This window comes from Protopterus annectens, chromosome 13.part0 (assembly GCF_019279795.1).
Source record: "Protopterus annectens isolate FY-2018-M chromosome 13.part0, PAN1.0, whole genome shotgun sequence".
Classification (NCBI taxonomy): domain Eukaryota; kingdom Metazoa; phylum Chordata; order Ceratodontiformes; family Protopteridae; genus Protopterus; species Protopterus annectens.
Genome location: NC_056747.1, coordinates 324152205 through 324169622, shown reverse-complemented (window position 1 = coordinate 324169622; position 17418 = coordinate 324152205). Strand labels below are relative to the sequence as shown.

The following is a 17418-nucleotide window of genomic DNA, read 5'->3' as shown; positions in this document are numbered from 1 at the left end:
AAAGAAAGTGTGATAAGAGACCTTGGGACACAGGTGGACAGTAGTCTCTCCTTTGATAATTACATTGCCACAGTAGTCAGGAAATCCTTCTATGTGGCACACCTCATCACAAAAGGTTTCTCATCCAGAAAAAAAAGAGGTCAATGTTCCCCTCTACTCATCACTCATGACCCATTATAGAATACAAAGCCTCTTTTGGTATGTACCTCACAAGACATCTACAACAACTGGAAAGGCCACAGAAATGCCTCACAAAGAGGATTACCGGCCTCAAACAGATGCCCTATGCAGACTGTCTCAAAAAACTCCAGCTTTACTCCATTGCATATCGCCTACTCAGAGGCGATCTCTGCCTAACATACAAAGCTATGTCAAACCCAGAGCCATTGGACATGCTCCCCTTAAAGAAATCCCAATCCCTCCGAGCTACATGCTCTAGGGACCTAAACCTTGTCACCACAATAAACAGAACATGCCGGAGGGATAGATTCCTGTCCCAGAGACTTCCAGTACTCTGGAATAAACTACCTATCTATATCAAACAAAGCTCCTCATTAGCACTCTACAAGAAAAATCTTGATGATTGGATGGGAAATAGGAAATTCACCCCGGGGATCACTTCTGTGGCTCTGCTCGACTGTGGCACAGGAAAATAATTTTCTTGGGTGGCAAAAGCCAGGGTATCTTTTTGGCTGAGCTTGTATAGGCCCCAGGGCCAATAGCCTATTACCTACCTATGAACCTATGAAGCTATAACACCTAGACGTTTGGTTTCCTGCGCTGTTTCTATAACAGTGTTGTCAGGTGCAAGGATGTTGAAGTGATCAGTGACAGGGGGTGTTTTGAAAGAATACTAGTTTTGTCTTCTTTGACACTGACTCTATATGGCACTGCATCAGATGCCTGAGCCTCCTCATCATTCTGAACATGGATAACATGCACATGGGCAATAACAAGTGCCACCACAGACACAGTGAATGAGCATAGGCCCCAGGAGCAGCACACAGGCAACTGCAAGGGAAAACAAGACTTCATTATGAAAGAATTTACCTTATCTGCTCTTGTATGCAATAAACTGTAAAAATCTTATTAAAGATTGGTGGTTATAGCTGCATTAATTTTCCACAAAATGTGTGTGTGCATGTGTGTGTCTGTGCGCACGTGCACATGTGTGTGTGCGTCTGTGCACATGTGTGTGTGCATCTGTGCACGCGTGCACGTGTGTGTGTATGCACGCGTGTATGTGTGTATTTGGGGTGTCTTGTGCCATTTTAATTCACTTTGTGTTTTCAAAGCTGCAGTATTTTGGTTCCTTTGTGCAGGGCAAATTTTATTTGTATAAAGTGACATGATTATATGATAAATGCCTGACAACACCTATAGTCAGATTACAATTCCATGCTCTCATTAAAATTTCTGCAGCCTTTTTTTGAAAGTGGAATAAACCACTCACCTTTGTGCATTAATGGAACACAATGCATCTCTTCATGGAGGTGCAGCAATATTACATCATTGTTGTCTTATACAGCAAAGGTGAAATGGTGAATTAGCAATAACATCATTTTTACGGGTGTGTGTGTGTGTGTGTGTGTGTATATATATATATATATATATATATATATATATATATATATATATATATATATATATACACACACACACATACATACACATACAAAACTGTTTCTATTAAAAGCTGTTTCATATAGTAGTGTTTAGTCATGTCATAAAGGCCATCATCAGTTTCAAATTTTAAGCAACTTCATATAACCACTGTAAATAATTAGCAACTTTGAGATGACCATATGTGTGTAAACATATTTTAGCTTACGTGTCACAAAGCACAAATGCCCAAATCATTAAATATTGACAAATGCACCTTTGTTTCAGCAAAACTAAGATATCATTTTTACAGTTGGGAATAAACCGAATCCCCAAGAGTAATCCACCATAACAAATACTGCTGTATTTTATTATAAATAACTGGGGAAGGCCCACCAATTGTGTGGGACAAAAGAAAAATGTTAGGAAGTTGCAGTTCCACACAACTACTGATAAGCTAACTGTATTGTCAGAACTAAGGTACTGTTTGTGATTCAGACTCTGAAGCGTAAATTTAGAGTCACAGATGACTGCAACTTGTTGATATACTTATTGCAGAAAATAGTCCTGTGATGCCATTTTATTAACAAAAATGTTCCCTGTTTATTTTAGAAGTCTACTGTAATGTATCTAATCTTTTCAATACCACAACATCCTGAAATGTGCTTTTTTTTTACTTTTGAGCCTTTAAAATTACTACTGTAGTTATTATTTTACAGGAGTGTTGAAGACAATGTCCTTTAAAAAATATAACTTTTGTTAGATGAAACTAGTTACTATAGTGGTGGTGGTTTTGTGTGTGTTTGTCTTTGAGCATTTTCTTATACCTAAATGCAGAATAAATAAGGAAAATGTGCATTTTATTTTTGTATATTTTAGTAACTAGGAAAGAGTTCCCAGATCATGACTGACTGTTTACATATAGTACAATGGAGAAAAACGATGTTATAACAGAGGCAGGAAACAATAAGTAGCATTTGAAAAGAAAACAGTAACTTTGTTGCAATAATGCATCATGATCTTAAAGAATGCAATATTCAGAATAGCGGGTTCTAATTTCAGAGCAACATTCAGACAGACAAGAGGCATAATAAGGAAGAAGCACATCTTACAATTTAAATATACAAGTATTAGTCAGGGTTGTACAGCAACACACACACACACACACACACACACACACACACACACACACACACACACACACACACGCATATTTGCTACAGCAATGAAACATGTCACAAGAGGACCAAAGATCAGTATAAACATATAAAACTATTCATGCAGTACAGCTATAGCAGAGAGACAAAGACATGCTCGCACAGACAGGCATACATAGACATGCATACTCTTGCATATGGTTTCCTTTCTGTAGATCCATATTTTACCCCCATGTCTGCTCCATGCACTCCTGATAGATCAGCTTAAGGGAGGATACAGATGTATGGTGTATCCATCAGAGCAGCAAACTACAGGAGGGATACAATTCCATCAGTCTATGGGACTGCATTTATTACCTAGTTAACTTGCAAAGTGGCCACTGTTCCAGCATTGCATGTTTTAGCTGAATACAGTGTATTAACACGGTTATCCTTATGGAAATACACTAATATAGCATGTTATAGTTCTTGCAACAATCAAAGAATGGTGTGCAGTAAATGCAAGTGGGAGTCCCCCCTCCCCTGCCCCAAAAGCACACATTTAGAGTTTCCTATGTTTTGCTCAGTCCCATCATGCTTTGCTACCACAACTAGGTAGTCAAGGACCTTGATAACTTGAAAGAACCTTTGGGCCCACATATGCAGTGCCTTATCAACCATACTTGACCTTTGACATCCTATCTGGTTACTTTTCTTTTAAAATATGTACATGCCTGTCATCCACATTCTTAGATATGGTTAGGTCTCAGACTGCATTGCCTCTTTTGGGAAGCACCCACTGACTTTCAGCAAATAGCATCCTCACATTTCCTTCTTGGTCTCCACCCCGTTTTTCACAGAGCAACCATCATACAAGACAGCATATTTTATAGAAAAATATTTTCTCTGACTAGTGTCCTGGTGCTAAGTAATGCACTGTCTGGTTTAGGGAAAAGATGCTAGAATTGTTTTAGTGCAACAGATGTAAGTTTACTTTTTTGGCATAAATATATATATATATATATATATATATATATATATATATATATATTTTTTTTTTTATTAATGCAGATATGAAAATTGTAAGTGAGTTGTTAAAGTAGGGCTGGTATGCTACAAAGGCATAATTTCAATTTTGCTTAAAGCCAAATCAATCAGAAAGTCTGACTGTGTTAATTTATTTCACAGGAATCTGTATATGCTATGTATAACCCTTTGTAATGTGGGGATATGAGAAGCATTTTATTTGTATTTATTTTTTATTTGTGTGTATATATGTATTGCAATAGATTATTCTAAAATATTCTTAATTATAAATATAATGGTAATGTATGAATTAACCTTGTAGGCTAATGGAATGGGTAAAATATACTGAAAGCTCATGAAATATTAATGCAAATGATATTTAAATAAACCTATCAAAACAAAAGCCTCCAGTACTGACTACTTTTTAATACTCAGTACTCCATGGCGATGTACTGGACTGGTGTTTACAAAAACAAGCAGAGCTTTTAAGTTAGACTCACACACCCTCCTACTAAAAAAAAAGAAAAAAGAAACCTCGGGCTTCATAGTCTTACCAGTTTTATGTTTCATAGGCAATCTTCATTGAAGGAATATATGGCCATCTCTATTGGGCTGACTATCAGGAATTAGCAACTGAAGAATAAATAAAACATTTTTTTTTCTGCAGGAGTAACCCAACAGCCTCTCCAAGCAGGACACTTTTCCACATTGAACACTTGAATGTATTCATTGCATCTTCAAGGTGACTGCATTTTATGAAAAATTATACTCATGACTGTGGCATCTTTATTAATAATTAATCTCTAACATAAAAGGTAGTGATTCTCAACCCTGCAGGTATTACCAGACAGAGTGCTGGCGAATCAGACTTTGACAGAAAGAAACACGACCTCATTGCAAAATAAACAGGGTCTTTCAACCCTTCTTAACCTTAAAGTGTGTCCACAAGGATGGATCTGTCTTAGATTATTTACTTTCTGCATACTATTCAGTAGCAATGAACCCACTAATAATCCATTGCAAGGGGTATTAGCAATGAACCTGTCAATACTCTGTGCAATGTTAATCTGTATGTAGATGATCTTGCCTTAGTTAGACCTAATCAATATATGTCATGCATTAGCCATCTTATAGATGATGACCTCGCTTGTCTTTTCTGTCAAATATAGGAACAGAAAATTCACCATCAACTCATACACCCAAGACCTGGTATTTGGGACTGTCACCACGAGAAACAGGATTCCTGCTGACTGGACTATCAAACCCCTGCAGGTGAACATCTTTTAACAATGAATTCATGTAAATACCTGTGCATGCCAACTGATTTTTTTCTTCTCCCTTCTGTAAGTGCAGTAAAAGCATTCAGTGTCCTATGCTTGTTACAGGGCCTCCAAGTTCATTATTCTGGAAAGTCCAAATTATACCATAGCCAGCCTTAGGCATAGGCCAACTAGGTGGGCTCTTAGGGCGCCCCTCTAGCAGGGGCAGTTTTCCAGTAATCTAGATGGTGTAGGGAGACCAGCATGGGGGTCACCAAGTGGTGTGTGGAGCCTTTTTGTCTAGGGCACCAGTTGACCAAAGGCTGCCCTAATACTGGGGAAGGCAGTACACATAAGAACATTAGAATTCTCTCTCCCTATTTTAACTACCACATATTTCAATAGAGCTATGTTTCAAAAATGTTTAAACAAAGCATGTCACTTGATACTTTAAGTAACCTCTTTTCATTTTCATGAATTCAAAATTTATCATAAATATTCAATTACCCAAATATGCAGTTTAACACATTTTCAGTAACTATAAACAATATAATGATATTACTTAAACCCAAATTCTTATTAAAGTCAGGCCTGTGCCCCCTCACCCTTTTCTCCACTTTGCCCCAGATTTCTTTTCTGTTTAATAACTTCTATTACCTACTCCTTCTGGTTCTTTTCTCTTCCTCAGCACCAGTCTTCTCTACTGCAGGCCCCACTCTATGCTTCAAGCTCAACCCTCATGCAGGACATCTGCTATACTCCTCAACCCACTAAAACCTACCAAGGATTTTCTTTTTTTTTTACATTTCCACCTCCTAATAATCTGTTTTATTCCCAATGACAGCATACACCAAACCAAAGACATGTTTCTACACAGTGTTTTTCTCATCCGATGGCAAATCCAAAAAAAATGAAACTTACCAAGGAAGGGAGAGTTTTCCTCACAACCATATTCATATATATATATTTTTTGTGGGAGCACACAGACATATTACATGAGCCTCGTAAACCTTGTATTTTATGCATCATCTGCAATATATTCATGCATCTAACAAATAACTTATCTGACATATTTACAGTTAATATGTCAATCATATACAGCCCAATTCAGGGATGTGACTTTGGTTTTCCACTTAAAATAACAGACTCTGTATCCTTCTTCTAGTCCCTTTAGTTCTTTTTTATTTCAAAGCCTGACTAAATTTCCTGACATGCCAATGACTCTCCTTCAAATCTATCCACACACACACACACACACACACACACACACACACACACACACACACACACACACACACACACACACACACACACACACACACACACCAATCTAGCTCCCTTCCCAGTCTGCTATCAAAACTTCTCTAAACAAACCAGGCAAACCTTTTAGGGCACTGTCCCTATGTGATCCTATCTCTAGCTTCCAAAATGTTAATATTCCACTGCATTCCATGCTGTGGGGTAATTAAGCTTTCTGGCTACAAGGCCCTTTATTATGAAGTTTAATTCAAGCACCCCACAGGGACATGTCTAGGCTACCTTCATTTCCCACAGCCCACAGGAAACATCCACTGTTATGACTGCTCAGGGGTCGATTAACTGTCCAGACCATCTAGATTACCTGTGCAGTCTCTGCCCTTAATACATTTTCACTTTATTGAGGGCCCTTCACTCCTGACGATTCAGCTTGAAAGCAGCAATAAGGTATATACACACACACACACAAGTAATATAAGTATCATATGTGTATGTATATATATATATATATATATATATATATATATATATATATATATATATGTGTGTGTGTGTGTGTGTGTATTGAAGGTGATAGCCTGTCTTTGTAGTTAAAATAATTAATACAATATTTGTACAACGTGTTAATCGTCACAAGTGTAAATATATTTCTCTCCTATCCAAATGATTATATTTGTATTATTTTGTGGCTAGTCTATTGCACGTTTCTAATGTGATTTTACTTGTACAGGTAATTACTTTGTTGTTTAATCCACTCACCTGCTAATAAATAAAACATTCAGAATAAAATTAGTTTGTTTTTTAAAGGTTTAGCAAGGTGTTCCATAAACAAAGAAAAATTCCACAATTAATAAAAAATAAACATTGTATAGTCAGACTTCTGAAAAGCAGCTCACACACACACACAATTTAAAGCTGATCGGTATTATTAGCGCGTTCGGGGGAATAATAAAAGCTTACAGAATACAGTTTTCTGAAGAAAAAACAAACAAACAAAAGCTTACAGAAAATATGGATCCGGGTCTGTTTATGACTTGTTACGTTTTGTGATGTTTTATTAAGTGCTTAGTGACGTTTCAGCAGCACAAAAGTGGTTCAATATGAAAGTAAAGGGGAAGAAAGAAAGACATCTAAGGGGGCATACAAATGTTGCAGAATTTGAAAAATGCCTATATTAGTGTAAACTTTAATACCGGGTTCTGCAAAAACTACAACTATGATGTGTACCTTACACCCGTTATAGGCTGTAATACTGCAGTAAAGGGCGTGACCTCTCAAAAACCTCAGGTGCAGTTCAGCATTCATCTCGTTGTATTGCTAACAGTTTAGCATCACGTGTTTCGTTTCTTCTCGACACATTTATTTTGCCTCATCTTATTAACTAGTCAAAGGAACCAAACTTTACAGACACTTGTGCCATTAATGGGGGGGGGGGGGGGGGCAAATGGAAAATCCAGCTGTTTCACCAAAGCGGGGACACTACCAGACTTCCCGCCCCACGTCCCCATGCCTACGGGAAATGCTACAGAGTACAAAAACATAATTGTAAATCTGAACCCAGCTTATATATTTTGAAGGAAACCACTGTCTTCTACTAGTAGAACATATACTTCATAGTATATGGCACAAGGTGTGTGTGTACACCACAGCTCTCAAAGTATTTGCTCAACAATCAGGGATAAAGCACACAACATAATGTGTGGTGGGATTCGGGAAACAAAGGCTCAAAATTAGAGACATTTTTTAAATATTACTATAATTTATCTAATGTTAATAGAACCATAGATTTTTCGTCAGCATGCGTTTTCTGAAGAATAAGAAAGAGAAAACTGTGGTGTCTGGCCTTATTGACTGACTGTAGTCCTCAGTAATTTATCAGAAAATGAAATGTTTAAGAGGGACTGTGCAAAAGTATCAGGCAAAAACTGGGACACTCTGTAAAATCAGGCACATTTCAGAGGAATGGATAAGTTAAGCCCTTACCGTACCTATCACATACTTTATATCAAACTACACACACACACACTTGTTCTGGGCTACAAAGGGACCCGTTCATTTATCCCTTACTTCAGACCTTCAAACTTTAGTGGACAGCCAATTAGGCAAGTGCAGCATATATATATATATATATATATATATATATATATATATATATATATATATATATATATATGTGTGTGTGTGTGTGTGTGTGTAATATATTTTTTTACACACAGTATCATATATTTCTATTTACCGATAGGTAAAAGGATACATAAAGACACACACACACACATGTTTGTCCGTGTTGTCTAGCAGGTTTTATAAGAGACTTTTTTTACAGTTGCCTCCAATAATCCCTTCCCAAACACTGGTATCGAGATAATAAAATATTTCAAAGGCAGCTGACAGAGAATCACGAACAAGCAGCATTTAATGCATATATGAAACGAGAAACTAATGTAACCGTAATATATATTGCACTATTTATATTTTCCTTAGATATATGTAACACAAATGCAGTACATATACACAGAGTACAGAATGTTTATATACAATACATGTTACTCACAAGATAACCCAAGAATAAATATTTTATTGTATGTTTATAATTGTTGAACAGAATCTATTTTATCTTTTTGATTACCTGTTGACTTAAGTGTCAGGAATCTTAGTACATTTCGTTTGTGAGGGACAAAATCATGCATCTTAGAATAAAGCCATCTTTAACTTTCTTCTCTCTTAAAAACCTGTATTATGTCATTGGTTCGAAGGTAGTGGTTCATTGTTTTAAGAAATTTTATTTACAATTTTACAGCTCTCTCCAAAAGCACTGAAAAGTTCACCGTATTAAAAAAAATCTAATGTATACATATTTTCTTTCGCATCTGATTTAAAAGCCGTTTTTACCTGACTTAACTTTAATTCAGATTAAAATGAAATTATAAGCCTTGGTCGGTATAGGGTCATTATTAAACAATCCCCGTCCCTTCAGGAACGGCACAATTTGTAAAAGAACTGGTCCTGGTGCTTTTGTGCTGGTATTCCGTTACTTGCAATACTTTTATTTTAAACATGTTTATACCGGTTATGTAATAAGGATAAAAACAGAAATGAGTGCAATGTTTAACTGGAAACGACAACAGGGAATGCAAGGTTCATTACTGGCTTTCAAATAAAATATTTGACCATCAACCTTTATGGTATGCCGCCAGCAATCGTGCAGATACAGGTTTCTCTGTGTGCTGTTGGGAGTTTTGGGGTGACTATAAAGTACCTGCATTTACTGGGTAGCTTGTTTCATTCACCCTAGGGTTTCCCCTGCCTCTAAATATTTAAGGTTTACCCAAATCCTCTATAGAAGTTTACATTTAAAAAGAGCCAGATTTGCTATTCATGCTTTTTGTGCGGTTATAATTAGAAACATATACGACTCCCAGTTCTTGTGACGTTATGCAGTAAACAGGTGATGTCCATACCTTTCCTTGAAAGCCCCTCAGATAATACCAGACGTTTGATTCCCACTATCATGTTCTTGTAAACTGCAGTCCTGAGCAAGTGGCTTAACTAGGAGAAAGAGCACCATGTTCCTTCTGAAAATAAGTACTTTAACCCGTTAAGGGCCTTCTTTACACGTTTGGGAAAAAAACAGAATAAATAAATATTTTGATATGATCATCTGGAAATGCTTTCTTGGATTCCTGGTGGTATTTATCATCCAGCTGTAAACACACGCGTGCACGTGCGCGGGAGCACAGAAATGCGCAGGCACGGCATATAACGAAGTCACCCACCGAGCTGTTCTTATTTTCGGAAAATTTGTAAAAAAAATAAAATAAAAAAAAAAATTTTGAAATGTGATGCATATTACAGACTCCTGAAGGAGAACAACGGGCCTCAAACCATCGTTAGTATTCCGGTGGAGCACAAACAAATGGCGAGACTAAAGTGCTCATTTAAAAGAAGGCTTCATTGCTGGATAAACTGAAGGTATTAACCTCAGTGTAAATGAAGCTAAGCCATTCAGTCTGAATGCAGACATCTACACACAAGCGCGCACACACGCCTCATGGCTGGGGCCTACTGGTTTGTCAGACACTGGCACTGGTATTTTCAGATCAAACCTTTGTCAACCCTGTTGTATCACTGTCTAGTGCTCCAGGTTTTACTACTAAAATGTGATATTATTTGCATTTTTGAAATAAGAGACAACATGTGACATAAATAAATAAATAAATGATTGCAAGCTCGTCCTGCAGTCAGGTTTGTGAAGTGTATATTACAGGAGCATTTTACCTTGCTTGATTTTACACTATTTCTGTAAATCAGTGCTAGCACTGCACAAAAATCTTGAAATATAAAACGCGAAAGATTAGTAGTACTGGTGGTCTATACTGCCGTTTACTTTCAGCTTTATTTTTCAAATAAAGGGGCATCCGAAAGATCACGGGAAGATAAACGATGTAATGTTTTATTTCCTGCACGCCCGTTAGGTTATTTTGATAGAGTACCACAAAAATATTTTGAAGAAACGTCGTTACTTACAAACAATACCTTTAAAAAGGTGAAATGAAACTCTTTCTCCCAATAAGCAAAAAAAAAAAAAAAAAAAAAAAACACCTAGGGTTAACGAGTGTCTGTGAATCACTAAATATACTGTATAAATGTGGCTATCAAGACTGTCTAAGAAGAAACATAACTAGATTAACTTAGCAGTTCAAATGTAATTTTAAGTGACATAAAAATGAAATTATACTCATACAGCTTTATATGCAGGGCATACCAAAGGGGCCTAATTTCACAACCAACTCCCATACACTGCTTCATTTAACAAGAACATGTATTTGTTGATTGTGACATTTTGCAACTAAATCGCAGTTACTGAATCAGACAAAATGTCCAAGGAGCAAGAGCATCTTTGAATAAACCTGAAGTGTTTCCAGTGTGACGTTTGAGTGATGGAAGCAGAGGTTTGTATTTACCTACCTTGTATTTCCCCAAAATCTTAACTTGTAATTTTATAATTTGTTTCAGAGCTAGAAGAGGTCAAGCAACACATTATTTCTTCTTAGAGTTATTATAAAGTACAATTTATTCCTTATCCCGTTAAAATTACATGCAAGGGAGAGCATCCCATGGCCTTATACACTGCCTAATCAAACGTGTAAGCCAAGTGCTGGTCTTTCATTTTGTTCCCCTCAAACTCCAGACTAGTAGTAAGGCGTGCACTGTATCAGGTACACTTAAATATTTTGAAATTTTAATAAATTTGCATTGGTTTATGTTGAAGTGACAACACAACTCCTGATGCAAAAATGGGGGAGAAAGGTTGTGGGTGAATGGATTCACTAGCAGGTATTCTCACGGCAATTATGTTTAAATAATAAACAAGGTATACAATGTCATGCCTGTATCACTGTTGAAAATAACACGTGTGTGGGGGGGGGGCAATTACATATTGGGTAAGAGTGAGAGGCGAGGCAAGTAAAATTAATGATATAAGCGCAGATAATTAAAAAATGCATAAAACTTAAAATCTAAGCAGTTTCAAATATATGCCCGCATTATGTATTAGAAATGAAATACCATATGCTAAGCAAGACGGATAATCAGAACTAATTATAGATTAAGTGGAGTATAAGAGCTCACCTTGCTGCAAATGCAGCCATCTGGGAAACGAGGCTAGGGATCACAATTTCCCACTATGCGTGCCATGTTTAGTATTTGTCAAACATTCTCTAAACGCTGTATGTCTGTATTTTATACTGGAGCGTGAATCGGGACTTTATACCCTCAAGGCAGAAATGCAAAATACTATATGGCAAAGTTACATACAGCTCGGTTATGCACATATTTTGGATACATCATCACCGCGCGTGCGTGTAAATTTACTTACACACGTAGTGTAACTTCCATGTCAAAAGTAGACATTTGAACTATGTACTGCAGAGGAAGGTGTTGGCCCTTAGCTTCCAACCACAGTTCATGTTTAAAGTGCACATTGGCAAATACACGCAGCTGCATTTTTAGTTCTAACTACCCACAAATATCCAAATAACTTCAGTTTTTACAAACATGTGAGTCTTTTCACTTGCTTAATATGCCATTTACAAAAGTAAGGTAGACTGTTCTCATGAGGTAATAAAACGTAGCATTTTCCCCTTACCTAGATACAGCACCTATTTTAGGAACTCCATGTCCCTCTGATCTCAGGAGGGTTATAAAATGATGACGGGTTTGATGGCTAGCATGGTTCTCCCTTTTGTGCTTGCCACTGCCTACAGAGCCTTGCTTAATTAATTTCACAGTGCAGCTCCGAGAGACAACTTTCCCACAAACAAGTGACCGAGAAAAAATGCAGCCCAAAAGAAAAAAGTCAACATCAAGTTCAACAACAACGCACTGGAGCACATTATCATGACAATAACGTCTGCCTGAACAGAAGTCTTCTCAACACAAGAGGGTCTAGCGTCAAGACAGCCCCTCTTCCAGCCTCTTCAGCATTTTCCCAGGCTCTCTTAACAATCATACAACTGTTTGTCTATTAGCTGCCAGGTTTGGCTATGGAGTTTGTCTTAGGATTGCTGAGAATAAAAGACGTCTGAGACTTCATTAAAAGTGGCGCAGGGAAAAAATGTGTTTGATTTGAAATCAAATAATGTTATAACACATTCCAAATGACACAAGATATAACAAAATCTGATTGATTGCAGCATGTGTTTAATAAAAAAGCTGAATTAAGAAAATACACTTCGAATGAAAATGCTAATTAGACCTGAGTTAGCTAGCTATGGTGATATTACTACCTTCTTATTGCAGTTGAAACTGTGTGCTGAAAACCACTTCTAAAGTACATACTTACATTTTGCTGTCATCCTAAACACCCATATCAAGTTGTGTTTGTGTCTAAAGTCACAATTTCGATTCCCAAGCATCGGAAGGTCTGGTAAAGCCTAAACAACAACATCAAGCTCTCCCTAAAACAGTTGCACTTGATAATGTAGGACACGCTGTTTGGGGGTGAGTCTTCACCCATCTCCAGTAATTTATCTCACAGGTTATTAATTCTGCTTGAGTGAATTGAGACAGAGAACTTGAGGAAGACACTTTCTCAACTTTGGGTCTCCGTGTTTCCCACCCGAAAATGTAATTTTTCTCACAGCTCCTGTTTTGAGTGTCTGGCGAGTCCGCCGTGGTCTCCTAACTGCCCAAGCTGCCTGTGGACGTGCCCTGAAATTCAAGCAGTCTAGCTCCCCCAATTCATTGTCCACAATGAATTGATGTCCATTGTCCCAGCTCTGCGTGCTCTGTTTTTCTTTACTTTTTTTCCACGCCTTGGGTCCCCTACTCAATTCGATAGAAATAACATACGAGACCTCCATTAAATCCAAAAACTTAACCAGGACGACCATGCAACGATCATTTTCAGATATGAGGAGAGCTGGACCCAGACACATTAGAGCGAGAATTTGTACTCAGAGGTTAGGAAAAGTGATGCCTACCTCCCTCTTTTTTTCGCTCTCCTGGATGTTCCCTCCACCCCATATTTAAACTTTTTGCACACAAGATGAAATTTTGATGAAAACTGGAAGGGCACTGGACTCCTTGTTCTCCAAAATATCACAACTGTGACACTGCATTGTGTAGGACGGTTCCAATAAGCTACTCATGGACACTTTCATAGTTAAGTTTTAAGTGATGAAGAGGGCGAAGACAATGTGGAAAAGGAAAAATCTGCATCCTCAAAGCCTTGGGTACTTCTCTTGCAACTGCAAGAACTCCATCAAAGCAATAGAAGCAGCTTCAGGAGGACTAACCGCTAAGGTTACCAAGGGGATGCAGGACACAACGCAGGAAAAGACACACATCACACACACACATTCCAGTAACAAGAGGCATATCCAAGGAGCTGTTGGAAATGCTGTGCAAACAGAGAGCCGCTGCTGAGCTCTGAAGGAGGACTGCAAGCCGAGTACTGGCAGCTGAGCTCTGGGTCACGTTGCTGTACGTGGGGTTAAGTAGATACGTCTGCTTTATTTCCAACACATCTTGCATCGAAAGTATCTGTCTCTTCAACCAGAACTCATTGTCTTTTTCGCAGCGCTTGCTTTACTGGACAGGACATGCAATTTTTGCGCACAGATTTTTCGAAATTGAGCTCTGAACCTGCATCCCGATTCCCGGGCTCTCCATATTTGACTACGTAAAAGATTGCGTCCTGACGTCACTCAGCATGATAGGTTCGCTGCTTTCTTATTTTAATATATTTTATGTAGGGCTGATTTCTTAGATATTGCATATTACACACATACATAAATACATTTGCTGGTACGAAGCCGGCGGAAAAAAAGGCGGATGTTGGGATGAATGAGGGCTAGAAATGAGAGTTTCTTGCAAACGGGCAGAGCACATTGCACCAACAGTTTGGCGAAATGCCTTTTCGGTGACATTGCACCAAAAGGCATTATTACATCTTGAAAGTAAAAATGTGTTAAATCGTTGTTCATTCGTTTATACATGCATGCAAACATACTGACTCTTGTCAGTTCGTCAAATACAAGTGACCTAAAGTACATTACAATTTGATCGTAGGCTTGCATAGATGTACACAGAGTATACTGTCTGTCTGTCCATCTCTCTCTCTCTTTCTCCTTCTCTGGGTTTTGCAAACTCCCTTTGACATATAAAAAACTTGCGGTGCTTTAAGCATTTGGGAAAAAATATTTTCTAATACACCGGGCTACATATAATTACTTCAGGCTTTTCAGACGTAGTTTGTCTGTAGGCTGAAGACAATATGCTGTTGTGAATGGTACAAGACATATTCAACATGAAGGGTGCATTTAAACTGGACATTTAACAAGGGAGGTGCATCGTTAAGCTGGAATATTTTAATGCACACTTTGAGGACCTACAGTAGCAATACAGATGCAGAGAACGTTTGAGACCAAGTTTTAAGCCTCTTAAACATTTAGACTGTGGATAACAGAAATCAGATTGAGTTGCCACATTTTACGCCAGCTTGTAAAATGTCACATACCTCTCAACAGTCCAGATTTTCGCAGACTGTCTAGATTTTTGCCTCGTATTTCTGTTTTTTTCCTCAAAAATGTGTTTTTCTGGCAAACCAGTGTGCACTGAATTCATTAAATAATGACATACATTTGAGTTCTAGACCTCACATACTTCAGAAAATGAACGGTAACAGAACATATTTTATTCTAACCACTATTTAAGATAATAAGAGCAACATTTTAAGTTTGTCCCTATGTTTGGGCCTTTGACCCCTTAATTTCTGGCTTTGTCCAGATTTATTGTGCTAAAAGGTTAAGAAGTATGGGTATATACTTATTACTACAGTGCTAACATTTCAATAAAAAGTATATATTCGGTCACCTATTAAAATTTAGTGTTTGGCTAAAATAGCGCCAGGTTGTGAAATGTTTGAATACATTTAATGATGGAAAGTGTTTGCACTTATACCTTCATTAGGTTTATTTTGTATACAGTCAAGATTCATAACCACCTTCGTCTGCAGAGGGGCACTGAAGCATAATATGTCTGGACAGATGCGAGTAAATATTAGATGCATACCGTGAAGGGTCATACTAGGCCTTCAGGCACTATGCTGCACTGTGCGCGTTTCTTTTTGACAATTAAGGGACAAGTTGCAATATTAGATCTGTGGATGCTTCTTTAAATGCATTTAGTGCGACGGTTTGGGGAGGTACCTTAAAAGTAATTAAGCAGAAATAAAACGACTCTATCGCTCAGGGATCTTTCGAGAAACGATGCTTTTGGGAATCCAACTATCACTCATACATAGTTTATGGCTGGAGCACAGTAGCTGTAGGGAAGAATTCTCTTGCAATGAAGTCTCTGCATATCACGTGATAGCACTAGTCACAGATGCTTATTACTTGTCTTAATTCTTATTTAAGAAGGCTTATATGCAGGTCTGTGATTATATGCCCATTAGGTTGCGTCTGCAACCTCTGTGGCGGGTTCCCTATTTCGGAAGATGCTTGCTTTCCACCTACCTGCACATGTCAGCGTTTCCTGTTTAATGCAGTGATGTGGTCAAATATGCAAGTGCAGAACTTGCATAATGGCACTTGGAAGTGTAAAGGTCTTGGCCTTGGTAATGTATGCATTTGACCTTGATTTTTTTGTGGGGAAAACTGTGCAACGGCATGCAAGCCATGCATTCAGCACCAAAACAACGTGTGTGGAAGAAGATGCTTTGATTGAAAGTGTTGTCGGAAATGGAGTCTATCTTTATAAATGCCTCTGAAGCACAACACGAATCTCATTGGTAAAATGCACCAGCAAGACGTGTGCTTTCCTTTCTTCAAGTCTATTAAATTCAGCACAAACACCTCTTCTTCACATATTCGAGTTTTGTAGGGATGAAACCTTATCTACAAAGTAAGGTGCTAATAACGAAGTCTCATCTTGCTGATAGAGACACATTCATTTGGATCAGAACTTCCATCTGCTAGTTCAAATATTTTTATTTAGTTTATTTTATATTTTGTCTCCGAAAAAATCATCGGGCTACACGAGCGACAGCAAAACAATTTCTTAACAGAAGGTGTAAGATTAACAGATCCTTTTTCTTTCAATAGGATTACTGTTATCTGTACTAATAAATACAATAATTAACGCCATCCAGAACCGTGTACAAAATCTAGCGATCGTGATACTTGCTTTCAAAACTGCATTTAGCCGATTATAATAAACGCATTTAGTTTTTTCTTTCTCTATTTCATTACATTTTATCACTTTTCAAAAGCATTTTATTATACGTGCACGTATGTTCTTTCCTTATTGACATTTTTAGTTTATTTTTTATTTATATGTAAGAAAAGCTGATTCCAATTCAAGTAGTATAATAAAAGAAACTGCCAAATTAAAAATTTAAGAATAAATTAAGTTAAAGATCATATATTTTTATTTCTTTCTTTGAGTTAAAAAAGGCGTGTGTTACACACACACACACACACACACACACACACACACACACACACACATATATATATATATATATATATATATATATATACACACACACACATGTGTATACACACATACACAAGTGTGGGCAATAAAATATTTTCTCTTTTTATATCCTGTTTTGGTAAATTTATCGTATGGCT

General features: G+C 37.5%; 2 long non-coding RNA genes across 5 annotated transcripts in view; one reads left to right on the top strand and one right to left on the bottom strand.

The window, feature by feature from the left end:
- Positions 1 to 14446, bottom strand: part of LOC122787294 — a 620810-nt gene extending 606364 nt beyond the window's left edge. For both annotated transcript variants that reach the window (XR_006362560.1, XR_006362561.1), the window contains exon 1: positions 13122 to 14446. This is a non-coding gene — a long non-coding RNA (uncharacterized LOC122787294). The remainder of the gene's footprint in view (positions 1 to 13121) is intronic.
- LOC122787295 overlaps positions 14422 to 17418 on the top strand; it is a 130584-nt gene continuing 127587 nt past the window's right edge. Inside the window, exon 1 of one of the 3 annotated variants that reach the window (XR_006362563.1) lies at positions 14422 to 14499. This is a non-coding gene — a long non-coding RNA (uncharacterized LOC122787295). Of the gene's footprint in view, positions 14500 to 16083; positions 16401 to 17418 lie in introns of those variants that run through there. The other 2 variants (XR_006362562.1, XR_006362564.1) reach the window with 2 other exon arrangements.